The sequence below is a fragment of the Pituophis catenifer genome, unplaced genomic scaffold (assembly GCF_029215685.1).
Source record: "Pituophis catenifer annectens isolate HBS135680 unplaced genomic scaffold, rPitCat1.0.hap2 SCAF_7, whole genome shotgun sequence".
Lineage (NCBI taxonomy): Eukaryota > Metazoa > Chordata > Lepidosauria > Squamata > Colubridae > Pituophis > Pituophis catenifer.
Window position 1 is genome coordinate 61390255 of NW_027256887.1, and position 19846 is coordinate 61410100.

A 19846-nucleotide genomic window follows, 5' to 3' on the forward strand; every position below is an offset into this window, starting at 1 on the left:
TGTTTCAAGCTTGCTAACAGAAAAAAATAATTGTAGATCCATTTCAAATGGTTGTGGGGAAACCTGAGGAGGGAAAAATGTGATGATATGAAAATGGGTTTAATTCATGGTAGGAGACAGGCATACTGCAACCAAATATTCCATGAATCTCTGCAATAAAAGAGCTTAGAAATATGAGTCTGATACGTCATTGTCTCCATTCAGTTTGAGATGGCACTTCTAAGCCTGAAAAGAATTGCATACAGTAATATGTTCAACAGACAGATAGCCTCAACAGATGGAGAGAATATCTGGAATCAAACCCTCTCCTTCTGCCTATAGAAATCATGCCAAGAACCTTTGCAGCTTTAGTGTTACCAGAAGCAGCTTGATCTGTCAATGACTCCCACCATGTTCCAGCTTCTCACTAAAGAGCAGCAATGTTCTATGACACTCAGATCCAACCATCCACATGAACTATAAGCTCGCATTTGGGTAATGCAGTTCTCAGCTTTTTGAATCTCAGGAACAGTGGGATATGTCATCAATAATGGCCACTTATTCCCTCTGTAATAGGTATTCTCTGATCAGAAGAGGATGGAAGTCATGATGGAAAATATAGGCTGATTAAACATGGTGAATCATGTCAGCAGGGTCCCTGATATATTTCCATAAATAAAATGGGGTGATTATGCAATATCAAAAGATCTGGAAGCCTAGAGGGAAAAGGCAGGTGACTTTCTCAAGGGTTATTAGGTTAGGGAACTATGTATGCATAACTCTCTTGAATTTTAATGCTTCATATCAGACTGCTCAGAGTTAATTCAAAGATTTTGTTTAAATCATAAACGTAAATAAATATTTTTTTAAAAAAGAAATGAATTAATTGTAATCATCCAGGTCTTTTGTAGATCTCATAATCAGCCACTGCCAAAAGTGATCCATACAGGCGAAGGTGCAAAAGGTTGGTTGTCTCTGACTCACCAGGTATCTGCTTTCTTAGAGTTTTCATCCCATACTTTAGGAACACACTTATTGTAATAAGAAAGTTTCTATCAGGAAGCACAGGGAATTCAGGAAATATGACCTGTCCCTTTGCAAACCAGTCTTTTCTATTTTGATCAATGGGAGGGGTTTTTTTGTAGGCTGTATCACTAACCATCTGAAGAGGTTAAATCGGTAGAAGATAGATAATGCTTTGATGGCCAGAAAAACATTTAGCAAAGAGGGCAGAAGTATCAGAGGAAGGAGATATGAATTAAAGTGAGCAGAGTTACATCATTCCCTTTTTTGCAGGGGTGTGTGGAGTTTTTCCCTCGTTAGAGTTGTTACATATTTCCCAACTTAAATGGGAGGGAAATCATGGTATTGCAATTTGCTAGCATGACTGAAAGAAATTTTGAGGGGTAAAAAAAAAGAGGTGAGAAGAAGGGCTTCTGTAGCTATAGGTGATCCTAGGTACAATATATGGATTATCTACTCTAGTGTATAGCCATAGAGAAAAGCTTTCTCAGTTGTGGCTCCAACATTTTGAAATACTTTCTAAGAAGGCAAATCTTGTTAAACTGATTAAATCTCCTTTGTAAATTTAAGAATCCATTCATATGTATTTTAAATAATTTCTTCCTTAAATATTATTTAAATGATATTTAAAGACGAATGCATGTCTTGATTGCCAAGATGCTTCTATTATGATAATTGTACTGTATATTTTTGTACTGTATATTTAAATTTGATTTGATCATGTTGGAATTACTTGATATGGAATATTTTGTGGCTATAGACTGCCTTGAGCATGTTGTTGATAAGGAGAGATGTAAACATAAGGAACTCAACTAAAACTCACACAATAAATACAAGAAAAATGTCTGCCACAAGTATCTCACTATAAAGTCATCAGTTAATAAAACTGAGAAATGCAGTTGATTGGATTACATGATCTATGTGGGAGTTGACTTAGGACGCTGTTGGGAAATTTCAGCTGCTTCATACTAATTGCTGACTAGGGGACAGTAACAGTATAACAGAGCTGGTAGGGACCTTGGAGGATTTCTAGTCCAACCACCTGCTCAAGCAGTAGACCCTATACCATTCTGGATAAATGGCTGTCCAATCTCTTCTTAAAAATCTACAGTGATGGATCACCCATAACTTCTGGAGGCAAGCTGTTCCACTGATTATTCTCACTGCCAGGAAATTTCTCCTTATTTCTAGGTTGGAACTCTCTTTCCTGCCCTCAGGTGCTTTGGAGAATAGGTCAATCCCCTCCTCTCTGTGGCATCCTCTGTCATAATTACTGTTGTTGTTTTTTCTAGACTCTCAACCAGGGGTAAAATGCTCCTGGTTCGGACCGGATCACCCGATCCAGTAGCGATGGAGGCAGGTGGTTCGGAGAACTGGTAGCAAAAATCCCTGCCCCCCCCCACCCCCATGCCCAGCTGAGCCACACGATCATCAAAGGCTTTTTTTCTTTTAAATGGCTCTGATGATCCAAGCTTTGACGATCCCAGCTGACTTGCCTGATCGTCAGAGGGTTTTTTTTAAAAAAGAGACTTTTGAAAGCATTTTTTACAACCTCTTCACCGAAGAGGTTGTAGAAAAAATGGTTTTAAAAGTAAAAAAAAAAATGGCCACGCTCACCCAGTCACATTACCACCACCACCACCAAGCCACGCCCACAGAACCGGTAGTAACAAATTTTAGATTTCTCAACATCTTTTTTGTATTGTGGTGACCAAAATTGGATGCAGTATTCCAAGTGTAGCCTTACCAGTGCAGTATAAAGTGGTACTAACACATGATCTTGATACTGTCCCTCTATTAATGCAGCCAAGGACTGCACTGGCTTTTTTAGCTGCTGTGGCACAATGCTGGCTCCCACACACTCACACTTGATATTTCTAACAGCACCCAGCTGTTGATTAAATGTCTAAAAACGAATTATTTGAAGAGTATTGACAGGCATACATTTTTTGAAAAATGCACACATAAATAAATTACAGCTCTTATCACAGTTGTCAGACCATTTCCAAGCCCATTTCAAAGGACAGGTTATGACCCATGATTGAACCTTAAATGATTTAAGAATGGATTACTTGAAGGATTGCTGTCCCAAAGGTGCATTTTCAGGAAGCAACTGAGCTTTCTTGTTTTTTCTTTGAAGATGTTTTGCTTCTCACTGAACAAGCTTCTTCAGCTCTGACAGGATAGTGGGGAATGGAACAGCTGAAGAAACTTTGTGGATGAGAAGTGAAATGTCTTCAAAGAAAAAACAAGAAAGTCCAGTTGCCTCCTGAAAAAGCATCTTTGGGACAACCATGGCCTGGATGACTGAGACTTGAAATATTGCTATTTTCTATATAAAGCTATCCAGAAGTTTATCCAACAAGACAAAATGATGGGTCTACTTCAGATGATAAGAAACAGAAACTAATATGATGTTAGAGGACAGATTTCTATGTCTGATTTCATCATCATTTTAGCCATTGTCTATCCATTGCAGGATGAAGGCCCCTTCTGCATGTTTCCAACCAATATGGTCCTGAGCTTTCTTTTGCCAATTGGGCCCGCAATACTTGCTGATGTATACTGGAAAATATATGAACTCCTCCTATAAAGGTACCCTGCAAACCTAAACTGAAGCTCAAAAACCTGAGCTCTTTTCATGTATGTTCTTTGACTGGAACCAATGTAAGGTCTGAATTGGCAGGAAAGTTGAAACTCTATCAAACCCAAGGAATTTCATGTGTCTGAGCATCCAGATCCCAAAGTAAAACATATGGTTAAAATGCTCTACACAATTTCTGGTGATTAATAACTTACTTAGAAATAGCATTGTTCTCACAAGAAGGGAATCTTTTTATGGATGGCAGCTGGAGTTAAAATACATTTTCAGGAAATTCACCTATATAGATCCTCAGTTCCCAGCAGGCAGTGCTGGAAAAATACATGTATATTAGCCTTTGATTCTAAGTACTGATCTAGCCTCCTCTCTGTCTGTTGAAATTCTATTTATTGAACTGATTCTGGTTAACTACCTTTGGATTCTCACTTGTTTAATGACTTGCCTCTTTAAACAACTCCCAGGCTGATATGACTTCTGATCTTACTTAAAATTGTGATTTCCTAGCTGCCATTTCAGCACATTGACCTTGTTAGTAAATGGGCTGTCTAGCTATGCCATTCTTGTAACAATATGTATGTTATTGTATATATGGGTTCTATCCTGCATACCCTAAACTATTGCCATCATATGTAGTAGAAGACTGTGTCTGGTTACCTCTGCTGAAATAAGATTCATTTTTTTATACATGCATTGCTATAGTTGTCATCTTCTTGGCCTCAAGTATCAAAATGTCTTGGGCCAAATATCCCAGGTAAAGATTTTCCAGAGATGGCTTTGCGTCTCACCAACAATAAACACTCCTCCTTGAAGTCATGGCTCTCCTCTTGAGATAACTCACCCATTAACTACTTAGTTACACACTGACATCTGCCTCAGGTGAGTTTTTGATAGATTTATATCTTATCGGAAAAGACGCTTAGAGTGCTGCTGAAGGACTAGTAAGTCCGAATCTGATCAAATACAGTTAAGAACTCATACTCAGTCCTACCTAGTGGCGATAAGAGCAGCAAAATGCTCACACTTTTCCGCTCTTATTGCATTCGCGGACAATCACTCGGCCGCCCTGTTTAGGGTGACTCACTCCCTTCTTAGTGTGGGAGTGAGGGATGATCCTTTGCAGGGTAAGGCTGAGGAACTTGCTCAATATTTACAGGATAAAGTCATTCAGATTCGGGAGGGCCTGGACCCTGACTGGGCAGGGTCCATTGAGTTGATGGGGAACTGGTCCTGAGCATGTTATCTGGGATAAGTTTGAGCTTGTGACTCCTGATGATGTGGACCGGATTGTGGGTAGATTGAGCACCGCCATGTGTCTGCTGGACCCGTGTCCCCCCTGGCTAGTCTCGACCTCCCGAGAGGTTAAACGAGGCTGGTTCCAGGCAGTAATTAATGCCTCATTGACAGAGGGAATTTTCCCCTCTGCCTTGAAGGAGGTGGTGGTGAGACCCCTCCTCAAGAAGCCTGCCTTGGATCTGGCTCTCTTTAAGAACTATCATCCAGTTTCTAACCTTCGCCTTATGGCGAAGGCAGTTGAAAGAGCGGTGGTGCATCAACTCCCACAATTCCTGGATGAAGCGGATTACCTGGACCCATTTCAGTCTGGCCTCAGGCCCAGTCACAGCACAGAAACAGCATTGGTCACATTATAGACGATCTCTGGTGTGCCCGAGATAGGGGTTACTCCTCTGTCCTGGTCTTACTTGACCTCTCAGTGGCTTTTGATACCATCGACCATGGTAACTTACTGCGACAGCTAAGTGGGTTGGGAGTGGGAGACACTGTTTTTCAGTGGTTCTCCTCCTACCTCTCGGGTCGTATGCAGTTTGTGCTGGCAGGGGAGCAGAGGTCGACCCCTAGGTCCCTACCTTGTGGAGTGCTGCAGGGGTCGGTTTTCTCGCCTCTCCTGTTCAACATATACATGAAGCCACTGGGTGAGATCATCCAGGGATTCGGGGTGCGGTATCATCAATATGCTGATGGTACCCAACTTTTCATCTCCACTCCACATCACCCCAACGATGCCCTTGATGTGATGTCCCGGTGCTTGGAGGCCGTACGGGTCTGGATGGAGACAAACAGACTTAGACTCAACCCCAATAAAACCAAGTGGCTATGGTTACTGGCACCCCATTTTGTCCACTATGTTCCATCACTATCCCTGGGGGGGAGGTGTTGACCCCCTCGGAGAAGGTACACAATTTGGGAGTCCTCCTGGACCCATGGCTTAGCTTGGAAGATCATTTGACTGCCGTAGCCAGGGGGACCTTTGTCCAGGTGCACCTGATTCACCAATTGCGCTCCTTTCTGGAACGGGATTTTTTTTTTTTAATTTGATTTATATGCTGCCCTTTCCCCACAAACTGGGTCCTCAATTTACCTACCTTAGAAAGGATGGAAGGCTGAATCAACTTTGAGCCTGGTGAGATTCGAACTTACAGTAATTGCAGACAGCTGGTGTTAATCACAATGCTATCAGTCTATTGAGCCACAAGGCCCTACTCACAGTTATTCATGCCCTCATCACCTCTTGTTTGGACTACTGCAACGCACTTTACATGAGGCTGCCTTTGAGGAGCACTCAGAGACTTCAACTGGTGCAGAATACGGCCATGCGGGTTGTCATGAGGGTGCTGCAGTACTCCCATGTTACACCACTCCTTTGCGGTCTGCATTGGTTCCTGATTGTCTTCCTAGTGCAATTCAAGGTGCTGGTGATCACATTTAAAGTCCGACGTGGCCTAGGACCAGAGTACTTGCGAGACCACCTCTTGCCGGCCTCCCATTGCCCGGTTCGCTCCCACAGAGTTGGCCTCCTCAGGGTAGCTTCGGCTAGACAATGTCAACTGGTGACCCCTAGGGGATCACAGAGAGCCTTCTCTGTGGGAGCCCATACCCTCTGGAATACATTACCCCTGGAGCTCCGGATAATCCCCGACCTCCGAACCTTCCGCCGAGCGTTGAAGACCTGGCTCTTCCAACGGGCAGGCCTGGGTTGATTCTTTACTGATTTTGTAGCTTTATATATTCTTAAATCTTAAATTTGAATTGGTATTCTCACGTTTAACTTTATTTATTGGATACTCTGTTTTAATTTGTCTTTTAACTTTTGTATTTTCTGTTTCTTATTGTTGTGAGCCACCCTGAGTCCTTCGGGAGAAGGGCGGCATATAAATCAAATAAATAAATAAATAAATAAATAAATAAATAAATAAATAAATAAATAAATAAATAAATAAATAAATAAATATCTTGCCACTGTAGAGAAGAAGCTAAAATATATACGTAGGGTGTATATTGGCCTGCATTTCTAGCCCTGTTCCTTACTACTGGGAAATTTGGCAAATTATTCCAAGACAGGCAGAAGACCAACATTTACAACTAGAAGCGCTGGAAGTTTTTAGAATATCATGAACAAATGAAATAGTTCCCTCTGATATCTTCTCCTGGGACTTTGATGGATGAGTGGATAGAAAGGTTCCAAAATGTTGACTGCTTATTGTTTAGTCATCTAGGATTTCTCCTGATGATCCATAGTTGCCCACTTCTTACTGTGTTTTCACCAGTAGAAATAGTTGTACGGACCATTTAGGGCTGTTTCTATGGCGACGCCGATTACTAGGTGAGGGGAGAAGGAAAGAGAACAGAGCTAGAAGTTCCCTTTAGGAAGAATAAGCATTCTGATGAAATAACTTCTCTTTCTTTCTTAGCTAACCCCATTTAACCCCATTGCCCTCCTTTATTTGCTGGAATCAAATATTAATTACACAGCAATGTGATGAAGCAGAAATTAATGTATCCTGGCACTTTATACAGTAAGTTGTGTGTAGGCCTCCTGCCCACTAAAGCCAAAATGACTGCAGTCCTGGACTGTGGAAAAAGCAGCTGTTTGGGGGGATGTTTCCATCCCCTTGACTCCCCCATTTGCAAGTAACAGTAACAGAGTTGTAAGGGACCTTGGAGGTCATCTAGTCCAACCCCCTGCTCACGCAGGAGACCTATAACAGGGGATAGTAACAGATTATTTGCAAACTTAAAATGAAACCTTGGAAAAGCTACATCTACCACCCCTTTAATATGTCCCCCCTGCTTTCTAATATCGTTTGCATGGAAAATTTGAGAGAGAGGGGGAGAGAGAGAGAGCACTCAGCTACACAATTACACAGCAATGGGCTTTTGATCTGAGGACTTAAAATTTAAAATATTTTGCATTTCCTCCTTAGTCTACTCCCACCTCACCTCCAAAAAGAACAGAATATAATCTCTCTCTCTCTCTTTTAGAAGGCAGACGAAAACAGCAAGCATAGGGAAAGTCGGATGGTATTAAAAGTACAATAAAGCAACAGAGGTTAAGAGTCCAATATGCTTTGCAGAACCATTAGGATTTCTGACTTGCCTCTCTTAAAAAAAAACCCAGGCTCCTGACATATGTGAGCACTTTCTCCATTCCTGCATAAACCCAGCGCTATTTTCCCCACATTCCCTTTAGCTCCAGATGTTCAAGCTGCCTGCTTGGAGACCTTGGCTTCTATCAGTCTCCTTGCAATATGAAGGGACGAACAAGACCTGGAACAGGAAAGAAGCAGAAATCTAACAGGAAGAGGACTGTTGTCATTTCAATGTGTGAGGATAGGACTATACTTGCAAAAATATTGATAGCTACACTTACATATTCGCCTCTATAGTACTGTCCAAAATAGATTCCATAATGGAAATGGAGGGAAACAATAAATGGGAATTAATGGAAAAGAAAGCTAGGGAACTCAAAAATGGAAAAAACTGTGAAAGGCTATAGATAAAAGTTCCAGATTGAGAGCAATAGTTCCACTCTCCAGGTAATCATTGAGCTTCGTGAGTGACTTTGAACCAATCATTGTCTCTTAGGCCAACCTTCTTCAAAGGGATGTAGCTGTGGAGGTAAAATGGGAGCGGACTGCCACGTACATTGCCTTGATCTTCTAAGGAAAATATGGAAGATAAATACAGTAAATAATTACATTTGTACAATTTTCTTCAGACAAATTAAATGGCTTCTTTTACAAAACTCTTGGATTTTACACAATATTTACTAGCAGCTGACTTCAGAAAAGAGGCGGAATGAGTAGAAAAGAACAGAAAAAGAAGACCAGCCAAGATGAGGATAGAGCATGAAAGAAAACACTGAGAGAGGAACAATGAAAGTAAGTCAAGGGGACAGTTGCTGAATTTCTGGCTGTGCTAGAGAAAACAGTTGTGCACATATGCAATATAGATTATCTGCCCTCCCCCTTAGCCAGTCCCAAACAGACATGAGTGTCCTTTTAATTGGATAGCAACCCCTCTGTGTTTGTCTATAAGGTGGAATACAAATGGATGTTTGGGTTGGCAGGCGGCATCCTTATGATTGTATACTATTTGTTTGCTAATAAAGATAGAGTTTCTCATTTCTTCCTGGAGTTTCATTTCAGCACTGCAGCTGGACTGGACAGCAAGGAGCCAAAATATATATACAGTCATCTTTTCTTTCCTTTGCCTCGTGATCCTTTATTCTCTTTTCCCAGCTCCTATGTTAGAGCTTTTCCAAAAGCTTGTCTCTATAAACTGTGGAGCTTCTAGCAGCATCTGTACATCACCTCAATCAACTTACAGTAGCTGCTGTTCTAAAGAACCATAGTGAAGACAAATTTAGCATTCGTTTGTTTGTAGTTGTAGGGTGGATGGTTCTCCATTAGCAAGTATTCATGTCTTCTATGGGTTCCATATCCTCCAAAAGAGAAGATGCCATGTTCCTTCCCACTGTTCCTTCATTACCATCATCTTCACATTTGAAGAGCCTTCCTCTGGGTACAATTTGAACATGTCACTTTCTACATGTCCTTCTCATTTATCATGTTCCCATATAGTGACTTGTTCTGTAGCAGTTGTTTCATTTTCTGTCCTTCATATGAAAAGTTAATGCAGCAGTGCATGAACAAGGTAGGATGGAGTGCTGGCCACTTGCTATTTTGAGCACTTCTGGAGAAAGAATTAGGTGGCTCAAGGAGCTGGTGACATGTCTGCTATGTCACACAGCAGCAGAAAATTGCTGCTAGTAGTTGGAGTGGGCAAGTGAAATGGTATGGAAGCATCCTTAGATCACAAATGAGGACACAGAAGTGCAAAGTGTTGAGTTCCAAATTGCTAGGGTCCTCTTGATCAAAATGTTACTTCAGTTTATCTCTGTAGGGTGACCTCATTAATTTTCTAGAATCCTGATCAAATTATATCTTTCTAGGATTCCAAAGAATCACAATACTCCAAAGTGTGCCATTTGTACATTTACAACTCTGTGGTTTTTTTATTATTATTATTGATCTTATCCCATATTTTGGGAGCAGGATAGGACCTGAAGCTTACTGCATTTTCTACCATCCAATGCCACTTCAAATTATCATTTATGTATGAAGACAATAGAATTATGCCACATCCAGAGAAACAACAAACCTAGTCCTGAGATCACAGAGTGCTATTGTGGGCGTACAGTACTTTGCGCACATCACCATGAAACTATATTGTCATGACAATAAAGCTTTCACTTAAATAAGTAAATGAAACTAGAGATAAAGCAATGAATACCAACAGTGCAGCAGAGAAAGGAAGAAAGCCTGGATGTGCCATTAGCAAGGCTGAATTATATAACTGTGAGGAGAAACATCACCTAATAATTCTGACTGGGTTCACACATGATTCTAAGTATAATGTTTTTAATTTGGTTTTGGCTTAGCACATTGTGTGAATCCCATTTTTCTGGTTTATTCAAGAAAGTATACTGAAGCTTAATACAATAAATTAACTCATTCTGAGAATTGATTGAATAGCTGCTATGGAAAACTTGCCATCAAAAAGTCTAGACAAGTTAACAATTACACAGTATAACTTTCAGAATGGAGCACAAGAAATTTGGAATGATGCAGGCAATTCTCAGCCAATGTTACACATTTGTTATAAAAAGTATTGTTGATCAGAAATATATAGAATATCCTTCAGTTGCATGGGCGTCTCCAACTATCATGGATTTCAAGTCTCAAAATCTCCAGTCAGGATCAAATTCAATCCATCAGAAGAGAGAAAATTTGACAGGGGCAAAGGAAGACAGAGAAATTGTGTCACCTTTTACATCTATGATAGCTGGGCTGCATATTTTGATAACCCCTTATTACACCTGGCTATTCTCCCAGGCCTTGGAGCCATGTGCATATACCCCGTTTGAGATTGATGTGTTGTTGGATTGCCATTTTGTAATAATCTTGTAATCTTTTGCAATTAACTTTATTATAGTCATACTTATTTGTAATTTGTGGATGTTCTTTGGTCTGTGAGTTGTCCAGAATCACTTGGCATTGGATGGTAATAAAACTGAATAAATAAAGATGCAGTAGTCTCATTGGTAGATAAAAACATCAGCAAAAAGTACTACTGTGTAGTGCTAAATGACTTTAGCACCATGTAGTGCTAAAGTCAAATTCAGAACTCTGATCAACAATGGGTGGTTCTCTTTGGCTGAGAGATAATTTACACTCCCACAGCCAGTTTTTGCCACTGTAATAGAAATACTAGTGACAATTATCTAATGTTGTATAAGATGAAAGCAATAATTTACTGTGCAAATTTCTGCTTGTTCAAAAAAATAACACATATACCAGAGAAAGATAGACTCAGGTCACATACAAAGATAACACAGAGATAAATGTGTGATATGCACAAAATCTAGCACAAGTTAATAATACTAGGCATTTTCTCCCATCCATATTTTCTTGTTTTCTAAAACAAAATATTTAAAGAAGTTTGGCATGGGAGGGTGACATCTTGTGATGAAAAAAAGTAATGGCAGCCTAGACACATCCAATATGTAATGTTTTAAGCCCCTACAAACAAGAAACTCATTTCCATACTAGGTTATGCTTCAAACCCAAAGGAAACAGCTCAAGAAAGCATGACTGCAGCACAATAAAAGAAAGAATAGGTGGTTAATAGTGTTAAAAATTAAGAGCTATGATCAATTGCTTTTCACTGCTGAATGTGAGAGCTTAGTTCAAGCCCCCTCTTGAATAGTTAAATATGAATTTGTGCTCTTTTGCTGTTAAAGGGTCTAGTTCATTGTATACTTGTACTGAACCCATATTTCTTCCTCATCAATCTCAAACTTCTGGAAGTTAGATAACGCTGCCATAAGTTAACAGGGGGGGGGATTTAACAGGTTTTCATTTCTGCAAAATGTTTACCTGATTGCAACTATTTTTTAATAGAAATTAACATACTGTCCTTTAAACAAATGGTTTATAAATATTTTAAATAAATAAAACACTGCAAGTCTCCCATTAAACCAGGATCTCTTCTTAACTGATTGTTAAAGATTTATAGCAGTATCCTGCTGTACAACTATTCAAAAATAACTCTTCTGAATTTATAATTTATTACCATTTATGTTTGTATACATCTGCAAACCTAGACCTGGCTTGGAAATTAAATTGGCTTAATGCCAATCAGCTGATGTTCTGAAAGCATTACATGAAGAACTTTCATCTATATCAATACATTCCATTCTGTTTTAGGCCCAGCACTCTTCAACATCTTCATAGATGATTTAGATGAGGGATGGAAGGGAAACTCATCAAATTTGAAACAATATCAAGCTGGGGGGAATACCCAACAATTTAGAATATAGGCTCAAGATACAAAATGAAGACCTGAACCTTATTCAACAAAATGCAATTCAGTAGTGAGAAAAGTAAGGTTTTACACTTATGCAAGACAAACCAAATGCACAGGTACAGAATAGGTGGTATGTGGCTGAACAGTAGTAACAGTGAGAGGGATCTAGGAGTCTTAGTGGACAACCATTTAAATAAGAGCCAGCTGTGTCCTGCAGCTGCTAAAAAAGCCAATGCAATCCTAAACTCTGCATCAATAGAGGGATGGTATCATGGTCATGTGAAGTGTTAGTACCGCTTTATACTGATTTAGTAAGCCCACACTTGGAATATTGCATTCAGTTTTGGTCACCACAATACCAAAAAGATGTTGAGATTCTAGAAAGAGTGCAGAGAAGGGCCACAAAGTTCATTAAATGGTGGCTAAAATATATGATGAATGGAACTAGATATGTCTAGTCTAATAAAGAGAAGGAGTAGGGTTGACATGATAGTAGCCTTCCAATATTTGAGGGGTTGTCACTGAGAAGAGGGAATCGTCCAATTCTCCAAAGCACCTAAGGAAAGGATAAGAAGTAATGGATGGGATCTTACCAAGGAGAGATCCAACCTAGAATTAAGAAGAATTTGTTTTGTCAAGGAGAACAATTAATCAGTGGAATGATTTGCCTCCAGAAACTGTGGGGTTCGAATAGAATAGAATAGAATAGAATAGAATAGAATAGAATAGAATAGAATAGAATAGAATAGAATAGAATAGAATAGAATAGAATAGAATAGAATAGAATAGAATAGAATAGAACAGAACAGAACAGAACAGAACAGAATAGAATTCTTTATTGGCCAAGTGTGATTGGACACACAAGGAATTTGTCTTGGTACATACACTCTCAGTGTACATAAAAGAAAAGCTACATTCATCAAGAATCATAAGGTACACTTAATGATAGTCCTAGGGAACAAATAAGCAATCAAATCATATTAGGAAACAGTAAATATATTACTGGAGGATTTTAAAGAAGAGATTGGACAGGCATTTGTCCATAATTGTATAGGGTCTCCTGCTTGAGCAGCATATTGGACTAAAAAACCTCCAAAGTCCCTTTCAACTCTGTTACTCTATATTCTATAAATGTTAACAAGAAATATCTAACAGGAATTGATGACATCTGCAGTTACTCTCCAAGTGCACAGTGGGCAGATATGATGCTTGGAGAAAACATTCTATGTCTCTGTGCAATAAATGTTTACTTCATTTATATGAAGTATAATTATATACTCATAGTGCTCTCATATCTGTTTTGTGGGAATTGCTAAGAAGTGAATACTGTTTTAGCATATATATGCTCTACTCAATCCAGAACAGAATAACAAGAGTTGGAAGGGACCTTGAGGTCTTCAAGTTCAATCCCCTGCTCAAGCAGGAGACCCTATACTATTTCAGACAAATTGTTGTCCAATCTCTTCTTCAAAACCTCCAGTGATGGAGCACCCACAACTTCTGGAGACAAGCTGATTGGAAACAGTTCTCACTATTAGGAAATGTCTCCTTAGTTGTAGGTTGCTTCTCTCCTTGATTAGCTTCCATCCATTGTTTCTTGTCTTGCCTTCTGGTGCTTTGGTAAGTAGGTTGACCCCCTCTTTTTTGTGACAGCCCCTCAAATATTGGAGTTCTTCATTTGTTCTTAAGTTGTTGAAAAAGTAGGACTATGAAAATATAGACAAAATTCTTCAGGAAGTATCCCCAGTTCTTTCAACAGAAATAGTACTAGAAAATATCCCAGTGAGGTATGTCTTGGAACATCAGAGTTCAAAAAGATATGTTCAAGAGCAAAAGGCATATAACTGCCTCCCATTTGCCTGGATTCAGTCAGTTAGAAATGTACAGGAAGAAAACATCATTTTTCAAAGGAAAGTCAACAGTTAAAAGCGGCTATATCATGCACCTGCAGGACAGCAAGACTATATCTGTGTCTAAGTAGAGCAACTGTAGAGAAAATTGCCTCAGATTGGCAAATACAGGTATGCATGAACAACAGCAGAGTGGATGTTGGCATATAATATATAATTTCAACTGAAAATATATAATACTGTATACATTTGAGAAGATATCATATTTTCATGTTCAAGCCACATACAGGAGGGACTAGAAAATGAATTGGTTCCATTAAAATAAGATGGTTAATGTAAATTATAGGGGGAAATGTATTACATTTGACTCAAATACAAAAGAAAGCAAACAGATTGTGTTAGAACTTGAACTCCTAAAATCTAAAAGAAGACAAACTATGATCTGATTAAAACATCATGCTAAGCTATAATTTTGTTACATATGATTTTCTGAATAAACCACAAATAGCCAAATTCACACAACACACTAAGCCCTAAACAATGGCTTACCAATTGCAATATAGTGGCTGAGTTTCTCTTACACAGGGCTGTCAAACTTCTGGCCCACGGGTCAGATGCGTCACATGCTGGCCGTGCCCACTCCTGGTTTAGCGAAGGGGGAAAAGTCCCAATATGTCACGTGATGATGCCGTGATGACGTGAGTTTGACACCCCTGCTCTAACGTACCATTCCACAAACAAACAATCATTATGGCTTAGTGCAGTATGTGACTAGTTTCTCTGAATGCTTACTTGCTTCCCATCCATTTTGATAGGGCTACAGAAGAAGTCTCTCTTAAGGACAACAGATAGTCCTCATTAAGCAACTGCCTCATTCAGCAACCACTTGCAGTTACAACAGTGATGAAAAAGTAACTTTGCAAACATTTTCTTAATTTCTTTAAGTCTATCCTTCTGAAGTAGATTAATTGCATGCATCATTATTTATATTACACTAAGAATACACAAAAATCTTTAAATATGTATTTCAACTTCTTCTGAAAAAGCTGACATATTATTGTTAAACCCAATGATTTGGCTAATTGATGATGAAAAAAAGATAACCTTTCTCTCAACCCTAGCAAAGCGCTTAGTGATTATATGGCTGGGTCTGTGCAGTGTTTGTGACAATACAGTTGTACTCTAGACTACAGATTTGGAATTTCCTAATAGTCTCCTATTGAGATAATAACAAGATTTGACATTGCTTATTTTTCTCAGTATCAGATAAAGTTAGTTAAATGTGGCTATCTGGTCACCATAGGTAATGAGAAACTGACTGACTTCCATGTTTGAGACAAATCACCTGGGAGAAACAAAAAAAAAAGACCGCTCTGTGGTCACTGATCCAAATCTGAATAGAAAAACTGAGAATGCTTCTTCCCATCATGCTAACAATGGGATGAACATGCCTCACTAGCTGCATCTTCATGATGTCATCTTCCACTCATAGCCAGATAACTCTGAAGGCATCTACATCTGAATGTACCGGAGTGTAGTTTTAAAGTGATTTTTTTTTTCTCTTGTCCCAAAACAATTCTCGCAGTTTGAATTGACTGCAATGCCTACACACAACAGGGCTCCTGATGATAGGTTTAGCTCAGTTACAGTTGGCCCCTTGAGGCTGATATGGGCAGCCAGAAACACATCTTTTTGATCCCTAGACATTTTCTTCAAGGTCACTCCTGGCAGCAGGAGTGGCCAGATCTTTGAAACCAAGCTGCCTCTCCCCAACTCCTGCTTTCCATGATATACCTGGCCAGGCTGCCAATACAGAGTTATGACAAGAGAAAAGGGAAACACAGCAGCTATTTAGCCACTTGACACTTTTTTTGGCAGTCTGGATTTAGGATGGCAATTAAGCAGAAGGGGATTTTTTTCCCCCACCATGTTAGGATGGCAACACAAACAGCTAGATTTTTTTCCCTGCCATTTCTGCAACAATGCCTAGTGGATTTTTGTGATCGAAGATCTGACAGTGAATAGATATCAAGGCTTGTGAGTTTCCCACCTCCCGACCCACACTGCAGCCTGTTCCATCCTACCAACCTGTCGGTCAAGAGTTAATTTGTGAATATCAATTTACAGGAAGACTGCCAATGCCAATTTTATTTCATTTATTTGATTTATATAGATGCCAATCTAACAAGTCACTCTGGGTGGCTTGCAACATTGAAATTCAAAAGCCCACCACACATAACCCTTAATGTCCAAAGATTAACAATAACCCCACTCTCCATCAATAATAACTAATTAACCCATCTGGTCCAAATGCCTGAGGAAAACAGGCAGGTTTTCCATACCTTGCAGTCATATGAGGGTCATGGGGTGAAATAGGAGGGTAGATGTGAAAAGCAAATAATCAGGTCTGATCGATCATGTGATAACTTACTTAACAATAGCAACCAAAATTCCAATTTCAACTATGGTCATAAGTTGAGGGCTACCTGTAGTGATTAACAGTTACCTCTCCCTGAACACTGCTAGGGCTCAGAGTCTGGTAAGAAAAGAGGGAACAGAGAGGGATGCTCCCTAGTAAGCAATAGGGCATCATAAGCAATTTCACCTTCTTCCCGCCCCCCCCCCCCCGCCCCCCAGGATATGACACTTCCCTTACGGAGAACAGCTGGTAGTTGGGGGAATTCCTCAGTCTTGTTCCCTCAGTTGTCTCATATTTAGTCTCTGAGGGCAGCACCAATCACTGGCCCCACAGCTGAAGCAGAATAGGATTTAGCAATGAGGTTAGCACAAAGTATACTGGCAAATTTTTGTTCTACCTCATGAAACAGAGGAAAGCAATGCCAGGAGGAAGGCCCCTAAAAGAATCTAATGCAAACTCAAGAATCTTTTCACATAAGGTTCTTTTCACATGAAGATTTTTAACTAAATAAGTAGAGTATTGAACTTGCCAGCAATTCCAAGTACTGAATTTAATTTCAAGAATGTTATTAAAAAACTGCTGATTCAGATAAAATTACACGATATCTAAAAATGTAGTACCTACTATATAACAAGTTAATTTAAAGTCATTGGTCAATAAAAGAGCTGGCACAAATGGATCTGTCTGCTGTTGGCAAGGCTGAGATAAATTTGATTCCTTCAAGAATAGAAAATGTAATGGAAAAATATCTCAATCATGCCAGCATTCCTATTATAAAGACAAGGGCTATTGAAATTATCAATTTAGTGCAAATTTCATGTCAAGAGTGCCAATTGGCCTGAGAAGGAAGTAGAGACTGAAATAAGGAGGGTGATGGTGACTGGCTTTAACTGTCTATGAAAGCGTCCTGGTTGTAACTTGTATGAATTTAAATTGCATTAATTTGCTATATCCATTACCTGTCCTCTACAGTAAATTACTGTTTCAATGTGTAACATGTTTTTATAGAAAGATAGTAAAGATTAAAAATTGAAACTAATTTTAAAACTTTTCTGTTGAAGCAATCATTTAAATCTGCTTCTCCAAAGAGAATGTTTCCAAAGAATACTTTATTATAACTTTATTAGGATTACTATGGAGTTGGCAGCTATCGTATATCTAAATAATAACTCATTTCCAACTTTAAGACTGCAGACTATCCATCTTTGGCCTGGGTGGGGAGCACACCTTCACAGAGATCTAATATGCAATTTGAGAGTCACAATTCCTGCTCAAAAAGCAGGTTGCAGCTATGGCTAGGAAGGTCTTTGCACAACTTTATCTTTTGTACCAATTGCACGGGTGCCTTTGAAGATAATCCATAAATTGTTAACTATCTAGAATGCAGCAGCATGGCCAATTAAGGGCACACCTTATATACCACTACTCTGCAATTTGCATTTATTCCCAATAAGCTTTCCAGGTGCAATTCAAGGTGCTGTTTATCCCCTATAAAGCTACACATGACATACTTGGCCCCTTCTAGATTGGCGAAGATGTATCCCAACCTCAGCCCAATTTTCTGGAAACGTAAACAGATACAGGGGACATTCTTCCATGTCTGGTAGCTTTGCCCCAAAACAAAAAAGTATTGGGAAAAAATAAAAATTTGGTTAATGGAAATAACGGCAGAAGAAATAGAATTCAAGCCAGAACTTTTTTTATTGAGTATGATTAGAGAAAATATTAGGAAAGAAATAAAATATATAATACTGCATATAATTACGGCAGCCAGACTGGCATTCACTCAGCTTTGGAAAACGGACCAAATTCCAACAGAACAACTGGTAATTCAAAAAATCTACAATTGCGTTGAAATGGATAGATTAACACTGAAATTAAAAGACAAGGTAGACTCGAAATATTATATGGTATGGAACAAATGGCATGAATGGATAAATCAAAAACAAAATTTGTATAACAAAATTAACAAATAGACACCGTCAATAACATATATGTGTATGTATGTATGTATGTATGTATGTATGTATGTATGTGTGTGTGTATATATATATATATATATATATATATACACACACTGTAGTTTGTATTGTTATATTGTGTGTATTTTCTTCTTTCTTTTCTTTTCTTTTTTCTCTTTTGTATTCCCTTCTCTCCTTTATCTCCCTCCCTTTTTTTCTCTTTCTTGCTGTTCCTTTATCTTTCTTTATTTCATATTTTACAATGTATGTGGTTGATGTGATATTTTATCTTTTTGTATTTAATAAAGGTTGTTTTATTTAAAAAAAAATAGAATGCAGCAGCATGGCCAATTAAGGGCACACCTTGTAGACCACTACTCTGCAATTTGCATTTATTCCCAATAAGCTTTCCAGGTGCAATTCAAGGTGCTGTTTATACCCTATAAAGCTACACATGACAGAAACAGGGTTATTTGTGGGAGCCTCTCTGCTCATTCTAGTAGTATAGCAATGCTGCAGTGGCCCCTTGCCTTCATATGGTATGTCTTTTTTATTTGCATCTGGCTTTGTTTTAACAAATTACTCAAGGCGGCAAACATATACAATACATCTTCCTCCTATTTTCCCCACAACCACCACCCTGTGAAGTGGGTTGGGCTGACAGTGACTGGTCACCTAGCTGGTTTTCACAGCTAAGGCAGGAACTCATAGCCTCCTGCTTTCTAGCCAGGTGCCTTAACCACTAGACACTACCTAGCCTTTAGAACGGCCTCCCCTTTAACCAATATATGTTGCCTTCAGAAAAACAGTGTCTTTTTTTCTTGGGCACTGAGGCCAAATTGATTAGCATCCTCACCTGGAGGATCTAAAGTAAATTTGGTGTTCCAGGTTTCTTACCAATTTCTGCTGCTATTTTTAACCATATGGCTTCTTTGCTGTTTATTTCATTGTTATTGATTGCATACTATCCAGAATTGCAATTATTCAAGTTGGTCAGCTATATAAATTCCAAATAAATAAATATATGCCATGAAACTAGATGTTTCTATTTTTTATCTTGATTAATTTCATGCTGTATGAGGAATCAAGAGTGACAATAAGAATGAGAGGATAATTGAAGTCTACCAGGAATAGAAAGAAGGACCCAGTCTGTAATGTGAAATATAATAGGGTAGAATGAGAATCGGCACCAAGGTGCCTTTATGCTTCATTTTTTGTAGTATTTTAATTAAAGATTACAGCAGTAAAAACTAATACAAAATAATAATAAAAGAACAAACTAGGTGTTGAAAAAAAATAAATATGTAAAATAATTTTCCTCTTTATCATAGCAAGCAACAATTTT